Consider the following 14396-nt stretch of genomic DNA (forward strand, 5'->3'; position numbering starts at 1 on the left):
TTTTGTATTTTCGGTATTTGGGTTCATAAAATGCTATACCGATATCGTACCTATTTATATTCGGTATGATTCGGCAGTTCTCCTTTCGGTTTCGGTTTATTCGGTAAGGTAACTTCGGTTTGTTCGGTTTCAATATTAACTGGTGCATAAAGTCATAAACTATAATATATTTAATTAAAGTACTCACAAATTGTAAAAACTTTCTAAGCTCACATGATTATTGACAAGATTTTGTCCAAAACCAGCAAGTATCAACCCATAGAGGAAAAAAGGTACATAAAGAAATAAATTTTATCAATGAAAATGTCTTGTCACTTGCTTAGAGCTAATCGCTGAAGTTAGAGAATACAAAAAAGACTAATCCAAAAAATATAGTTCAATACATGAGAAGAAACACCCTATAACCGTAAAGTATTACGTTAAGATGCTTGACATCCTAGAGAATAAGAGTCAAAATCTGCAGCCTACCTTATTTCCATTTTCCTAAAGAAGTACATGAGCTTTACTTCCAGCCTCAAGATGCATACCAAAGAAAAGTATTATGTAACTTAGTATGTTATAATTAATAATATATATATTTTCTAACTTATTATATATTTCGGTATAGTATTGGTATTTCAGTATTATTTTTGTAAATACCAAATACCAAATTTTTTATAAAACTTAAACCAAATACCATATCAAATAGTAAAATATTGAATACCAAATACCAAAATTTTCGATTTCTGTACGGTAATTCGGTATTTACCAAATTATGCACAGCCCAATATACAAGGAAAAACTCGGATTCGTTAGTTTCTTTACTGAGGCTGTACAAAAATGCATGTGTAGTTCTTCCTTCTTATCAATGCGATCTTTACATAATTAGCCTGTCAGATTTACTATTTATTTTTTCTAGCCGGTATATATATATATATATATATATATATATATATATATATATATATATATATATAATACACGATTATACATATATTATACATACTCATTTTTGATTTAAGTGGTTGCATGAACGGCTAAATCAAAATTCATTCTACTAATGGGCTTCCTCAAGTGCTTGGATCGAGTTTCTGGTATTTCATGGGCCTAAAACCTCTTATTTTGTTAAATAAATCTGCATTTCTGTCTTATTCTTATTTGGGCCTATTAACTTTCCAGCAGGAAATGAAAAAGAAAGGCACTTGAACCCAAAAAAGGGAATGAAAGACACTTTTACTCCAAGAAGTAGATTGCTATCGCTAAGACTTTTGGCCCAAAAACTGTGAAATTTAAAAATAGCCAGATTTATATATGGTCGTTCAAAAATAGCCGCAGTTTCAAAAGTAATCAAAACTTAGCCACTTTTTATGTAAAGATAAATCTGAACGAAAACACTGTTCAAAATCCGAAAAATACTCCAGCATAATATAATGGAGTTCCAGCATAAGTATACTGGAACTCCAGCATATTATAATGGAGTTCCAGTATAAGTATACTGGAACTCCAGCATAATATACTGGAGTACCAGTATAATATACCGATCCAGTATAATATGCTGGAAGTTCATACATAGGTGCTCTAATCTCTAGTATATTATGCTGGAACTTTCCGCGTGTTGGAGTTCGGGCATAATATGTTGGAAGTTCATACTCAGGTGCACCGATCTCCGGTATATTATGCCGGACCAGTCCCTATTGCAGCAAAATAGTGGCTATTTTTCAATGACTTTGCAAACGCTGGCTATTTTTGAATGACCAGTCCGAAAACTGGCTAGCCCGTGCTATTTTAACCTTTTTATTGGGTGATTGATGTTTATATCCTCAAAAGTCGCAACTTCTTTCTTTCCACTTCTCGCTTGTTACGTCCTTAGGCTATGTTGCGTGCAATTGGCAGCCATTATCGTAATTGGTAGTAAAAATAGCACGGACTGGCCAGTTTTCGGACTGATCATTTAAAAATAGCCAGCGTTTGCAAAGTCATTGAAAATTAGACACTATTTTGCTGCAACACCGAAAGTTTCGGCATAATATACTGGAGATCTGTGCACCTGAGTATGATTCCAGCATATTATGCTGGAACTCCAGCACGCGAAAAGTTCCAGCATAATATACGGAGATTGGAGCACCTGTGTATGAACTTCCAGCATATTATACTAGACTAGTGTATTATACTGGAACTCCAGTATATTATGTTGGAAGTCCAGTATATTATACTAGAACTCCAGTATAACATACTGGAGTATTTTTCGGATTTTAAACAGTGTTTTCGTTCAAATTTATCTTTACATGAAAAGTGACTAAATTTCAATTACTTTTGAAATTGTGGCCATTTTTGAATGACCACTTGTAAATCTGACTATTTTTTAATTTCTCACTAATTGGTACTATGAATTATGATCGTATAGACACTAAGTGAGAGGCAGGTGAGAGTTTGAAATGGTATGTATGTAACTCGAGATTTAACTTATATATATACTAACAGTAATTGATTTTTGCACTATATGTTGAAAATTAACTAGCATATCATTTTCTTAGTCTCCAAATTATCAAATTATACTTATAATAAAAAATTTAGCATATCATTTTCTTAGTCTCTAAATTATCAAATTATACTTATAATATAAAAGTAACTGTTATTCTAGGTCATTTTTATCTAATAATAAAAATTTTGTATATTGTGAGTGCAACAAAGTTAAATACCTGTCGGTGAATGGTGAACTTCTATCTTAGACATTAACGTTCAATGGTCTACTAATTTAAACATGTCTGTATACGGCCATATCGAAGAGCTCGGCTTTGAGGCTACTGTGGCACTCCACGTCGGCCTCGAGGGGCTCGAAGCGGAACCTGAGTGCGGACCCCGAATTGCTCCCCACGAGGGGAGCACATTGAAGGCTGATCTTGGAGCGACATGAGTCGGTGATCATCATGGAAAGGTGGGAAACCCCCGAGGGTACACGGTGAGGACTGACAGAGTCTGCAAAATAGTACAAATCCATACTGAGTCATTGCACAACTGTACTAGTAGCATTAATTCTTTATTTATTAGACGTGTACTGTGTTGGGATTCACCCCTCCTATATAAAGGGGACCTTGGTCATTTTGTAGGACACCTTGATATTGAATATAACACAACATTCTCTACTCTCATTGCTAAAACAACTGTTCTTCACATTTATTGCTTATTCTTACATTGTTCATTCATTGTTTTCATTTATTGCTCACTGTTAATCGTAAAAGGCCATCTTTGAGGCCCTCATTACCATTGATTCTTTATCAATAGTTCATCGTTATTAACCCCATCTAGACCTCGAGGTTCTACTCCAGCCAACTCGAGGCCCAGCTTTGTGATTCCATTGGTTTGCATATCTTATTCTCTTTACTTATACCTAGCATCTATTGCTTAACAACTAGTATTAAAATAAATCACGTATTTTTAGAACCACAAAATCAAATATAATTGTAGTTACTATTTTCAAGGTAAACAGTTTGGCGCCCACCGTGAGGCTAAAAATTATAGTGATTGTTTTGGTACTAGTTTTCTGAAAACACAAATTATTCTTCACACTTTTTCTTGTCCAAAGATCTCTGATTTCGGGTCAAAATGTCAAACTCAACGAACGCACACGAAAACAACGGTTCCGAGCTTCATGGAGAGAACGGTGTATATGCCGGTGTACCACCACAAAACCCAGGGGTAGCACCAGCACAAATCCCCGTCGACGAAAACTCACGCAACGCTGTGCATGTCGATGTGAGCTCTCATACCAACGAGAGTGTGCGCGGGGAGGAAAGAGAAGTTAGCCTTCAAATCATTTTCGAAATGTTGCATGCACAACAAGTGGATATTGCTCAGCTACAAAGTCGCCAAAAAACTCAAAGCACAGTAGCACCTGAAACGGCTCCTCGAATCGAGCAGACGTCAGAGAGACCGAGTAACAACGGGTCAGCAGCAGACCCCACTATTATGAAGATGCTCGAGGACCTCACCAAAAGGATTGAATCAGGAGAAAAGAAGATAGAGGATAACGACAAAAAGGTGGAGACTTATAATTCGAGGGTCAATCAGATCCCGGGCGCACCCCCGATTCTGAAGGGTGTAGATTCAAAGAAATTCATACAGAAACCATTCCCACCAAGTGTGGATCCGAAGCCTATCCCGAAGAAATTCAGAATGCCCGATGTCCCGAAGTATAACGGGACCACGGACCCTAATGAGCACGTTACCGCCTACACTTGTGCTGTAAAAGGGAATGACCTAAAGGACGACGAGATTGAATCCGTCCTATTGAAGAAATTTGGAGAGACACTGTCGAAGGGGGACATGATGTGGTACCACAACCTACCCCCGAACTCGATAGATTCATTTGCCCTGCTGACAGACTCTTTTGTGAGGGCACACGCTGTTGCCGTCAAGGTCGCCACCAGGAAGTCCGATGTCTTCAAAATCAAGCAGAGAGAAAACGAGATGCTAAGGGAATTTGTATCCCGCTTTCAGATGGAGCGAATGGAATTACCACCAGTCTCCGATGACTAGGCAGTACAAGCCTTCACTCAGGGCTTGAACGAGCTAAGCTCGATAGCTTCGAAGCAGCTAAAACAAAATTTGATCGAATATCCCGCCGTGACTTGGGCATACGTGCATAACAGGTATCAATCGAAGATTAGGGTCGAAAACGACCAATTAGGGGCCCCTTCAGGCTCAGTATATCCCAGCAGGCTCTTAACAAAGGAACAAAAGTTTACGGAAAGGGAGTCAAGACCGAACAAGGAAAGATACCGGCCTTACATAGAAGATCGAAGGAACACCCCGAAGCGTAATGTGCCTCGAGGCGATCGAAGGTCAGATCGGGGACAGGTTTCCCGGGGGGGACTCATGAGTAAAGCCGGGTTCGACAGGCATACTAGGCCATTGGAGGCACCCCGACTATCCGAATACAATTTCAGCGTCGATGTCTTAGGCATCGTGTCAGCCATAGGTAGAATCAAAGATACCAAGTGGCCAAAACCCATACTGTCAGACCCTTTACAAAGGAAACCTAACTTGGTATGCAAGTATCAGGGCACTCACGGTCATAGGACCGAGGATTGCATACAACTTCGAGAAGAGGTAGCCAGACTAATCAGCAAAGGGCATCTTCGAGAATTCCTCAGCGACCGATCCAAAAACCACCTTCGAGAAAGAGAGGCGAAGAGGAAGAACGAACCAGAAGAACCGCAACACGTCATCCACATGATCATCGGAGGGATCGACGCCCCAGAGGGACCTATTGTCAAGCGAACGGAAATATCCATCACCAGAGAAAAACGAACTCGGAATTACGTACCAGAGGATGCTCTCACATTCAGCAAAGAGGACATCAAGGCCTTGTCCCAGCCTCATAACGACGCACTGGTAATTTCTTTTTTTTTTTTGAATAAAATTCAAATCAAACGTGTGCTCGTGGATCCAGGTAGCTCGGCCAACATAATCAGGTCGAGGGTGGTGGAGCAGCTAGGACTGCTCGACGAGATCATACCCGCCTCCCGAGTCCTCAATGGATTCAACATTGCGAGCGAGATGACGAAAGGGGAGATCATCCTCCCGGTCAACGTGGCTCGTACAATCCAAGATACCAAATTTCATGTCATCGAAGGTGACATGAGATACAATGCCTTACTCGGAAGGCCATGGATACACAGTATGAGGGCAGTGCCGTCAACCCTTCATCAAGTGATGAAATTTCCAACCAAGGACGGAATAAAAGCAGTGTACGGGGAGCAGCATCCAGCAAAGGAGATGTTCGCAGTGCACGACATGGCACCAGTATCGACGCCCTCAACCGCGAAGGGGAATTTAGACAAACAAACAGCCAAATAGCAGCCGCAACCGACATTCTCGGCTACACCCCAATGGGTGAATGAAGGACTGTGCCGCGTCCTCGCAGCGAGCAATTAAAACACATCGAGGCTCAAACGCTATCATTGCTAAGGTACGACCCTCTCCTTTTTTGTTTACGTTTTATACTGACTTATTGCATGCACTCAATTGAAAGGAATCGAAGCACCCTCAGCTCGAAGACCATGGGTTTTAAAGCATGCTTTGTGCTCTTTTTCCCTTAGACCGGGGTTTTTTCCCGAACGGGTTTTACCGGCGAGGTTTTTAACGAGGCAAAATCTATATGCTACCTAAGGAAAACTGATCAAGTATTCAAGTTTTCTTCAATCAACCTCAAATACTGGGGGGGCATCACCGCAGGAGGTCACCTTTTGGAAGAAATCAAGCTATGCCTAGGAGGACCTCGATAGGAGAATGTTGTATTGGGCCAAACGGTCAAATGAAGCGTGTCCATGTCGAGGTCACTGCACACAGGGACTAAAGGCTACGGCCGAATTAATGCGGCTCGGAGACGTCCAACTGCCGCCATAAAACTAAAGGCCTCCAAATACTTCAAAAAGAGCCGATTAATCAGGCTACCCTCGGCATAAGCAAAAGAGCTTCGATACTATCAGCTCCGAACAATAAAAAGTCTTCGAAAAACAATCAGCCTTCGATAAAAAGGTTTCGAAAACTCAACCTTCGAGCAAGCCTTCAAAAGTACTCTACTATGGTCACATATCGACTCGTAATCGAGGTTCTCATCTGAGCCATCAAAGAGTCGGACGAACGTAAAATATGCAAGGCATAGCCAAAACTTCAAAAGTCATTAGCCAAAATGAGGGAAAACTATAGCCATATTAGAGGTCGCATCGACCTAATCTAAAAAGAGCCTAAGGGACAATGCGTAAGAGCTTAAGGGACAACCTAAAAAGAGCCTAAGGGCCAATGCGTAAGAGCTTAAGGGCCAACCTAAAATGATCCTAAGGGCCAATGCATAAAAGCTTAAGGGCCAGCCTAAAATGAGCCTAAGGGCCAATGCGTAAGAGCCTAAGGGCCAGCCTAAAGAGCCTAAGGGCCAATACATTGAAAACCTAAGGGTCAACGAGCCTGAGTCTAAATTTGACTCGAGGAACTGACACCGAACGGTCGACTATTATCAATCACTCATCGAGCATGAAAACCTGAGGGGTTTATATCATAAGTCCGACACACCAAACTAGTTATCGGCAAGCATCGAAGTTTATTCCAAAAGGGAAAAGAAAAGACAAGAATTGACTAAGAACAAATAACCTTATATACATAATAAAAGTTTCACAAACACATATTTACAAGGCTCATGCCTAAAGCCCTCACACAAAAAGGGAGCAGAAAAAAACCTAATCTACCGCCGAGGTCACTTAACCGGACTGAGCTCCCTCCGATGTTATGACTTCAACAGCTTGGCCCTCGACCCCCGGAGCATCAATGGCCTCCTCTCCTCTGGGGACCTCGCCTTCGTCTTCATCATCCTCCGATCCACTAGTCGAATTATTGGCCGAATCATCATCGGAAGAAAGCAGAGTTGCCGATTCTTCTTCTAAGGCCTTCACCCTCTCGATTTCGGAAGACAAATCGATGCCCCCTGCATATATATCCTCGAGAGCCTATCTCCGGGACCATATTCGGGCATGTTCCAAGGCTCGAGACAGTTTAAGCTCGGCCTCTTTTGATACCTTCCTAGCTCGAGCATTTGCAGCAGCAGCATCATCTCGATATAAAGATATAAGCGCATCAGCTTTGGACTTAGTTGCAGACAGCTTAGCAACTGATTCAGTATGGATTTCTCTGTACTTACGGCTTTCTTCCTTTGCCTCCTGGAGTTGATGCTCAACCGAGATCAACCTCTCTTGGAGGGCTTCTTCATCGGAGGACACTTCATCCATACGCTACTTCAGCCCAAGGATTTCAGTATCTCTGATTTTAAGCTCCTCTCGCATTAGATCATCTTTTCGCTTAAGCTGAAAGAATCAAAGCAAGGTATTTAGCGCTTGATTGGCTAGAACACAAAAGTAAGCCCACGAAGGTTACATTACCTGCTCATCAAGATCGGCCCGCTCTCGGACATCCTCTCCAAATGTGCTCGAAGGTCACCTAGCTCCCCCTCCTTTTGGGCATAACGGGCCTTAAGTTCGTCCAATTCAGAAATGAGCTTCCTAAATTCATCCTCACATCTGGACAACTCTGCTTGTGACTTGGAAAAGGCTTGGTGAGAGAGCTTTAAGGCCTGAAGAGACAGAAGTAGAGAGTCGGAAAAACAAGTATCGAAACTCAACATACATCGGTCAAAGTCATGATTACCTGTTGCCGAAGCTTCTCGGATTCCTCAAAGATCTATGTGGCGTTGATATTGGGGCCTTCCACAACCCCAGCAAAATATCCTTCAAACGTACTATTCTCTCCGGGGGATGTCCCCACGATGGGAGTTTTCATATCTCGGGCATCCCGTATTTGCCCAGGAGAGAATGATGGGCACGACTGAGGCTCACCTACATTGGTCATCTCGACCGGTTTGACAGGGGCCCTCTCCCCCTTCGAGGGGTTTCATCATTGGTTTCTTCGGGTTCATCAACCAGGTAGTCCTCGTCACCCAATGTGCTTCGATCGTTGGTCGGTTCGGGGACTTCGTCCGAATTCCCCTCAACAATCCCCCCATCTCAGGTTAGGACCACCTCGGCAGCCTTCGACTCAGCCACCTTCGGCTCAGTTGACTTTGAGGCAGCAACACTTCTTCTCCCTCTAAGTGCCAACCGGCAGTCATCGCTCTCTTCGCCCTCGGCGCAAAGACCTTCGATCACTTCTCGAGTTAAAGCTACTGAATCGGCCTCTGGCTTTTGAACCTTAGCCTTTTTCGGCTTCGAAGACTCAGCTGGTGATTTCTTCTTTCTTTTTTTCTCCTTAGCAAGCTCCGGGGTATCTGTATCCCCAGGCGGGGGTTCCCTCATCAAGACGGCCTCTCCAAGGCCTGCATAGGCACAAAGGATGGGAGTATCAACGAAATATATATTCTTCACAGAGCTCGAATATGAACAGAGATAAAAACTCACCGTGATGTTTGGCCTCCCAACGGGTCTTATAAAGATCATGCCACACGCGCCCGATGTATGGGTAGATCGAATCAAGTCGTCGGACCTGGCCTGAGAGATCGTTGACAGCGTCGGGGTACCACTCGACAGCTGTATCATCAAAGAGAGTTAATTCAAAGTCACGAAAAGATATCCGATCAGCGAAACATGTTTACTTACGATTCATATTCCATTCTTCGGGGAATGGCATTCTCCCAGCAGGGATCAGGTCCGAGTCCTAACTCGGACAAAGTGTCTCATCCACCCTCGGTCCTTGTCTTCATCGATGCTAGCGAAAAAGGCCTTCGGAGATCGATGCTTTTGCTTAATCAGGCCACCTCGGTAAATTCGAGGGCTATACAGTCTAATTAGATGGTCGAGGGTAAAAGGCATCCCCTCGAACATGCTTGAGAAATACCTAATCATATAAACAATGCACCAGAACGATGGATAAATTTGTCCAAGTGTCACCTGATATTGGCTGCAGAAATTGAGGATCACTGGATCTATCGATGGTAAAGAGGCTTCTACCGGGCCTAAGGTGAAAGCATATGTGTATGCACTGAGGAAATCGGCTTTGTGCGTGGTTATGTCTTTTCCTCGTGAAGGAATCTCTACTAGCACCGCCTCCCCCCAACAACAGTCGGCCTTCACTTTCTTGATTTCAGTTATTAAACTAATATACCGAGACTTGGGTTCGCACCGTCCCGGAACAGAGGAGGGGTTTTCGACCTGGAAGTCAGAAGATGTATCACAAGGCCCGGGGGTACACTCCTCGATACTGGGAGGAACCACAATTTTACCTTTGGTCGTTCGAGAAGACGATGAAGCTTTTTCTTTTTAAGGAATAGTTTTAGAACTTTTTTCCATCTCTAAAAGCGAAAGATCTAAGGGGATGGAAAATGTTGTTAGAAAAGAGAAGGGAGAGTTCAAGGATATTTAAAAGGGCTAAATGAAATTTTGGAAGCACTAAGAGAATGATATCCACAAGGTTATGGGGTTTGTATATTTATAAAGATCGTTCGAATGTGCTAAGGAAGCCAAAAGGTCGACCGTCAGCCGTCTACAATTAATGCTTCTGGGAATCGTACAAAAAGCAACCCTTCAGTCCCTTCAACCGCTTATGTCATGATATTGACGTCAGGACCCAGACATCGGGAACCGGATTGTTGGAAATTGTTAAAGAACAGTCTACGAGTCGAGGTCGAGCAAACGCTCGTTCGATTATTTTGGCCCAAGGGCTGCCCGAGTTCGAGCCAGTTCTCACTCGGGGACTATTAATAAAGCCTCAGGGCTATCTTTATCTCAAGGTCGAGCAAACGCTCGTTCGATTATTTTGGCCTAAGGGCTGCCCGAGTTCGAGCCAGTTCTCACTCGGGGACTATTAATAAAGCCTCAGGGCTATCTTTATCTCAAGGTAGAGCAAACGCTCATTCGATTATTATGGACCAACGGCTGCCCGAGTTCGATCCAGTTCTCACTCGGGGACTATTAGTAAAGCCTCAGGGCTATCTTTATCTCAAAGTCGAGCAAACGCTCGTTCGATTATTTTGGCCCAAGGGCTGCCCGAGTTCGAGCCAGTTCTCACCGGGGACTATTAATAAAGCCTCAGGGCTACCTTTATCTCAAGTTCGAAGAGACGCTCGCCCAAATATGTTAGCCCAAAGGCTGCCCGAGTTCGATTATGTCCTCGCTCAGGGGCCGTCTGTAACGCCCTATGGTTGTCTTTATTTTAAGTTCAGAGCAACTTTTGCTCAGTTTGGGGCTACCCGAGTTCGAAGCAGGCCCCCACTCGAGGACTAGTTGCAAAAGCCTTAGGGCTATCTTTATTTTTAGATGATAGAGCAAACGTTCACTCAACTACTGAATCCAAAGGCTACTTGAGTTCGAGAAAATTCTCACTCGAGGGCTGCCGACAAGGCCTAGATTTATTTCAAAAAAATCGAGACCCAACTCTCACTCAAGTCGGGCTCAGAAGTCCCCAATTCACATCAAATCAATCCAAGCACAGTCCGAGGGATAAAAAAGGACTTCGAGAGGCATCGCATTAATTGAATTAAAAACCTAAGGGTTTATTATTGTTATGTTCCGGATCCGATATTCGGACCAATAGTTAGAGTCATACATCTGGATTTTTCACAAACAAAAACAGAATGGGGTTCGAAACAAATTGGAGGCAAAGTGAAGACATTCTTATATTAATAAAAGATGAGGGGCCCTTACACAGAAACGAAGAAGCATAAAACAACAGACCGAGGCCTAATCTACTTTTGAGGAATTATCTTCAGGAGCAACATCCTCGAGAACCTTTTTTTCAGAGGCTTCACTTCGATCTTTAGGACGTCGCCTTCGAGAATCTCCTCCGAAGCAGCAATAGATGAAGAAAAGGCTATAGCCTATCAAAGAGCAAAAGCTTTTGACAAGCAAAGAAAATTATGGCCTAGTGAAGAACTCGGCGAGTACGGGTCTCGTCAGCACTACTATTGTGAATCCACTTCTTGAGACATTGTACCGGCGTGGGATGCAAAAGTTAGTAGATAGTGCCACCTCACTCAATGGGAAGCAAAAGGAATGAAGCGCCACACCAGGTTGAAGTTAAGAGAGATGAGCAGGAGTTTACAGTCCGCATATCTTCTGATACGGGAAGAATCTGATACCCTCCTCTCATCGAGTCGGGCCAACAACAACAACAACAATAACAACCCAGCATAATTCCTCTCAGAAGAAGAACGGCTTTGAAGGAGAGCCAGGGCATAACTGATGAGGTTGCTGCCTTATGACCTTATGGTCACAGGTTTGAACCATAAGAATAAGAGACCAGAAGAGGATACAGAGAAAGTGAAGGACTAAAGATTGTTGAAGAAAGAATGAATGAAGCTTTAGCTTTAGAAATCCCTTATTTATAGAGGAATGGCGATGAAACTGACGGCATATTCAAAGCTTTTGGGGATACAAACCGGCAGAGCGTTTAATGTTTTTGGGAAACGGACCGGCAGAGCACTCAATGCTTCTGGAGGAATGAACCGACGGGTCCTTTCAATCGTTTCAAACGCCAGCGTCGTCAGCATAACGTCATCACAAGAGGTTCGAAACAGTCGAGGTCAAGATCGTTTCTTATCCTTTCATTTTAAGAAACGCGGGGACTATCTGTATACGGCCAAATCGAAGAGCTCGACTTTGAGGCTACTGCGGCACTCCACGCCAGGCCTCGAGGGGCTCGAAGCGAAACCTGAGTGTGGACCCCGAATTGCTCCACTCGAGGGGGGGCACATCGAAGGCCGATCTCGGAGCAACACGAGTCGGTGATCGTCATGGAAAGGCGGGGAAACCCCCGAGGGTACACAATGAGGACTGACAGAGTCTGCAAAAATAGTACAAATCCATACTGAGCTGTTGCACAGCTGTACTAGTAGCATTAATTCTTTAATTATTAGACGTGTACTGTGTTGGGATTCACCCCTCCAATATAAAGGGGACCTTTGTCATTTTGTAGGACACCTTGATATTGAATATAACACAACATTCTCTGCTCTCTTTGCTAAAACAACCGTTCTTCACATTTATTGCTTATTCTTATATTGTTTATTCATTGTTCTTCATTTATTGCTCACTGTTAATCGTAAAAGGCCATCTTTGAGGCCCTCATTACCATTGATTCTTTATGAATAGTTCATCGTTATTAACCCCATCTAGACCTCGAGGTCCTTCTCCGGCCAGCTCGAGGCCCAGCTTTGTGATTCCATTGTTTGCATATCTTATTCTCTTTACTTATACCTATCATCAATTGCCTAACAACTAGTATTAAAATAAATCACGTATTTTTAGATTACAAAATCAAATATAATTGTAGTTACCATTTTCAAGGTAAACAATGTCCCTCTTTTTTTTTCCTCTTGCCAATCTTAGGTCGACCACGTCTTGTAGCATCAACATAGGATAAAAATAGCAGATAAGTCATTGGATGACTAATTCTAGATAAAGGAAAGCTTGTTTTATTTATGTGTGTAGGATAAGTAGGCTTTTTTCATAAATTTGACCACCTTTTAAGTTTTGCTGACATGACATCGGAGACGGACCTACAATGTAACCTATAAGATTATGGTAATTCAAATTTTTGTTCAGAACCTACATATGTATCAAAATATTTATAATATTTGATTGTAAATCTAATTATTTTTATGTATTAGTTTGGGATCGCTTAAAAATCCATAAATCTCAAACTATGAATCCGCGCATGACATCAAGCACATGATAAGCAGACAAGGTAGACTTACTCCCCAGTTCACCCACATGGGATCAAATAGGCTGGGCTGTACATTTCAAGTTCCATATGTCACACCCCTTTTTACCTCACCAATCCTCTTTAAAAGATTTGTAAAGCTCAGAAGAGGTTTTTTATTAAAAGTGACAAAGAATATTGTGTATCAAAAAAATTTAGAGTCGCCACCTGACATTTGATTTCGGTGTGCCAGGCCACCGTTATTCTTTTTTTAGAAAATAATTTTTTCTTTTAAAATACTTCGGACTCAAAACTAAGTCGGCACCAGAGATTTTAGGTAAGGGGGTTCATTTGACTCGGGGAGAAGGTGTTAGGCATTCCCCGAGTCCCGTGAAAGTCACAGTTGCGTACCTGATCTAGTTGGATTTTAGAATATTCAAATTGAGGTAAAAATAAACACAGAGAAGAAAAATAAACACGCAAGAGGCTCGAGGTCGTCCCCACCTAATAAGAGAAAAATGAAAAGGAAAATAAAAATACTACGAATTCTACTGTCGACCTTCAAATACATATACTTCGGGGCATACCCCGGAATAAAATATATACAAATCCTTCGGGGTGTTCCCCGGATAAATTTAACTACGGGGGACCTCTCGCCTCAGAAAGAAGCTAAAACATGAACGTCCTAAAGGTTTACCTACCCAAATGTGGTCGGCCTAAGCACGCTCCTAGCGGACAATGTAATAAAAGCAAAAATAAATAAAACTAAAAGAAACAAAAATTAATTTCATGCTCATTCCCTTCTTAATTTCTTTTTTTCATTAGATCGAACCCGATACCTAAAGCATGGAGACAAATCTATTGCTAATGGGCTTCGGCCTCTCCCTACCCCCACGATCAACAACCATTCAAACAAATTCATGTTCAACAAAATCAATCATCAGCTAAGTAAAGTATCCATAATAAGCATCCAAAGCAAAAATGAACATTTGAGAAAGAGACTAAGAGGCTAATAAAAGTAAAGGTGAATTTAAGCCATGAGAAGAGCTATTGAAAGATTTCCTAATCTAAGTGAGCTTAACTATTCAAAACACTTTCTTTTGTAACTCATTTCTGCAACTAATAAGAATACAAGAAGAAAACAGAAGAAGAAAGTGCAAAAGGATGAAGCACGAGCCATAGAGTTTGATCCTTATTGGGCTTATGTGATAACACACAGGTTGGGAGATCCAAGAACT

The sequence above is a fragment of the Nicotiana attenuata genome, chromosome 8 (genome assembly GCF_001879085.1).
Source record: "Nicotiana attenuata strain UT chromosome 8, NIATTr2, whole genome shotgun sequence".
Classification (NCBI taxonomy): domain Eukaryota; kingdom Viridiplantae; phylum Streptophyta; class Magnoliopsida; order Solanales; family Solanaceae; genus Nicotiana; species Nicotiana attenuata.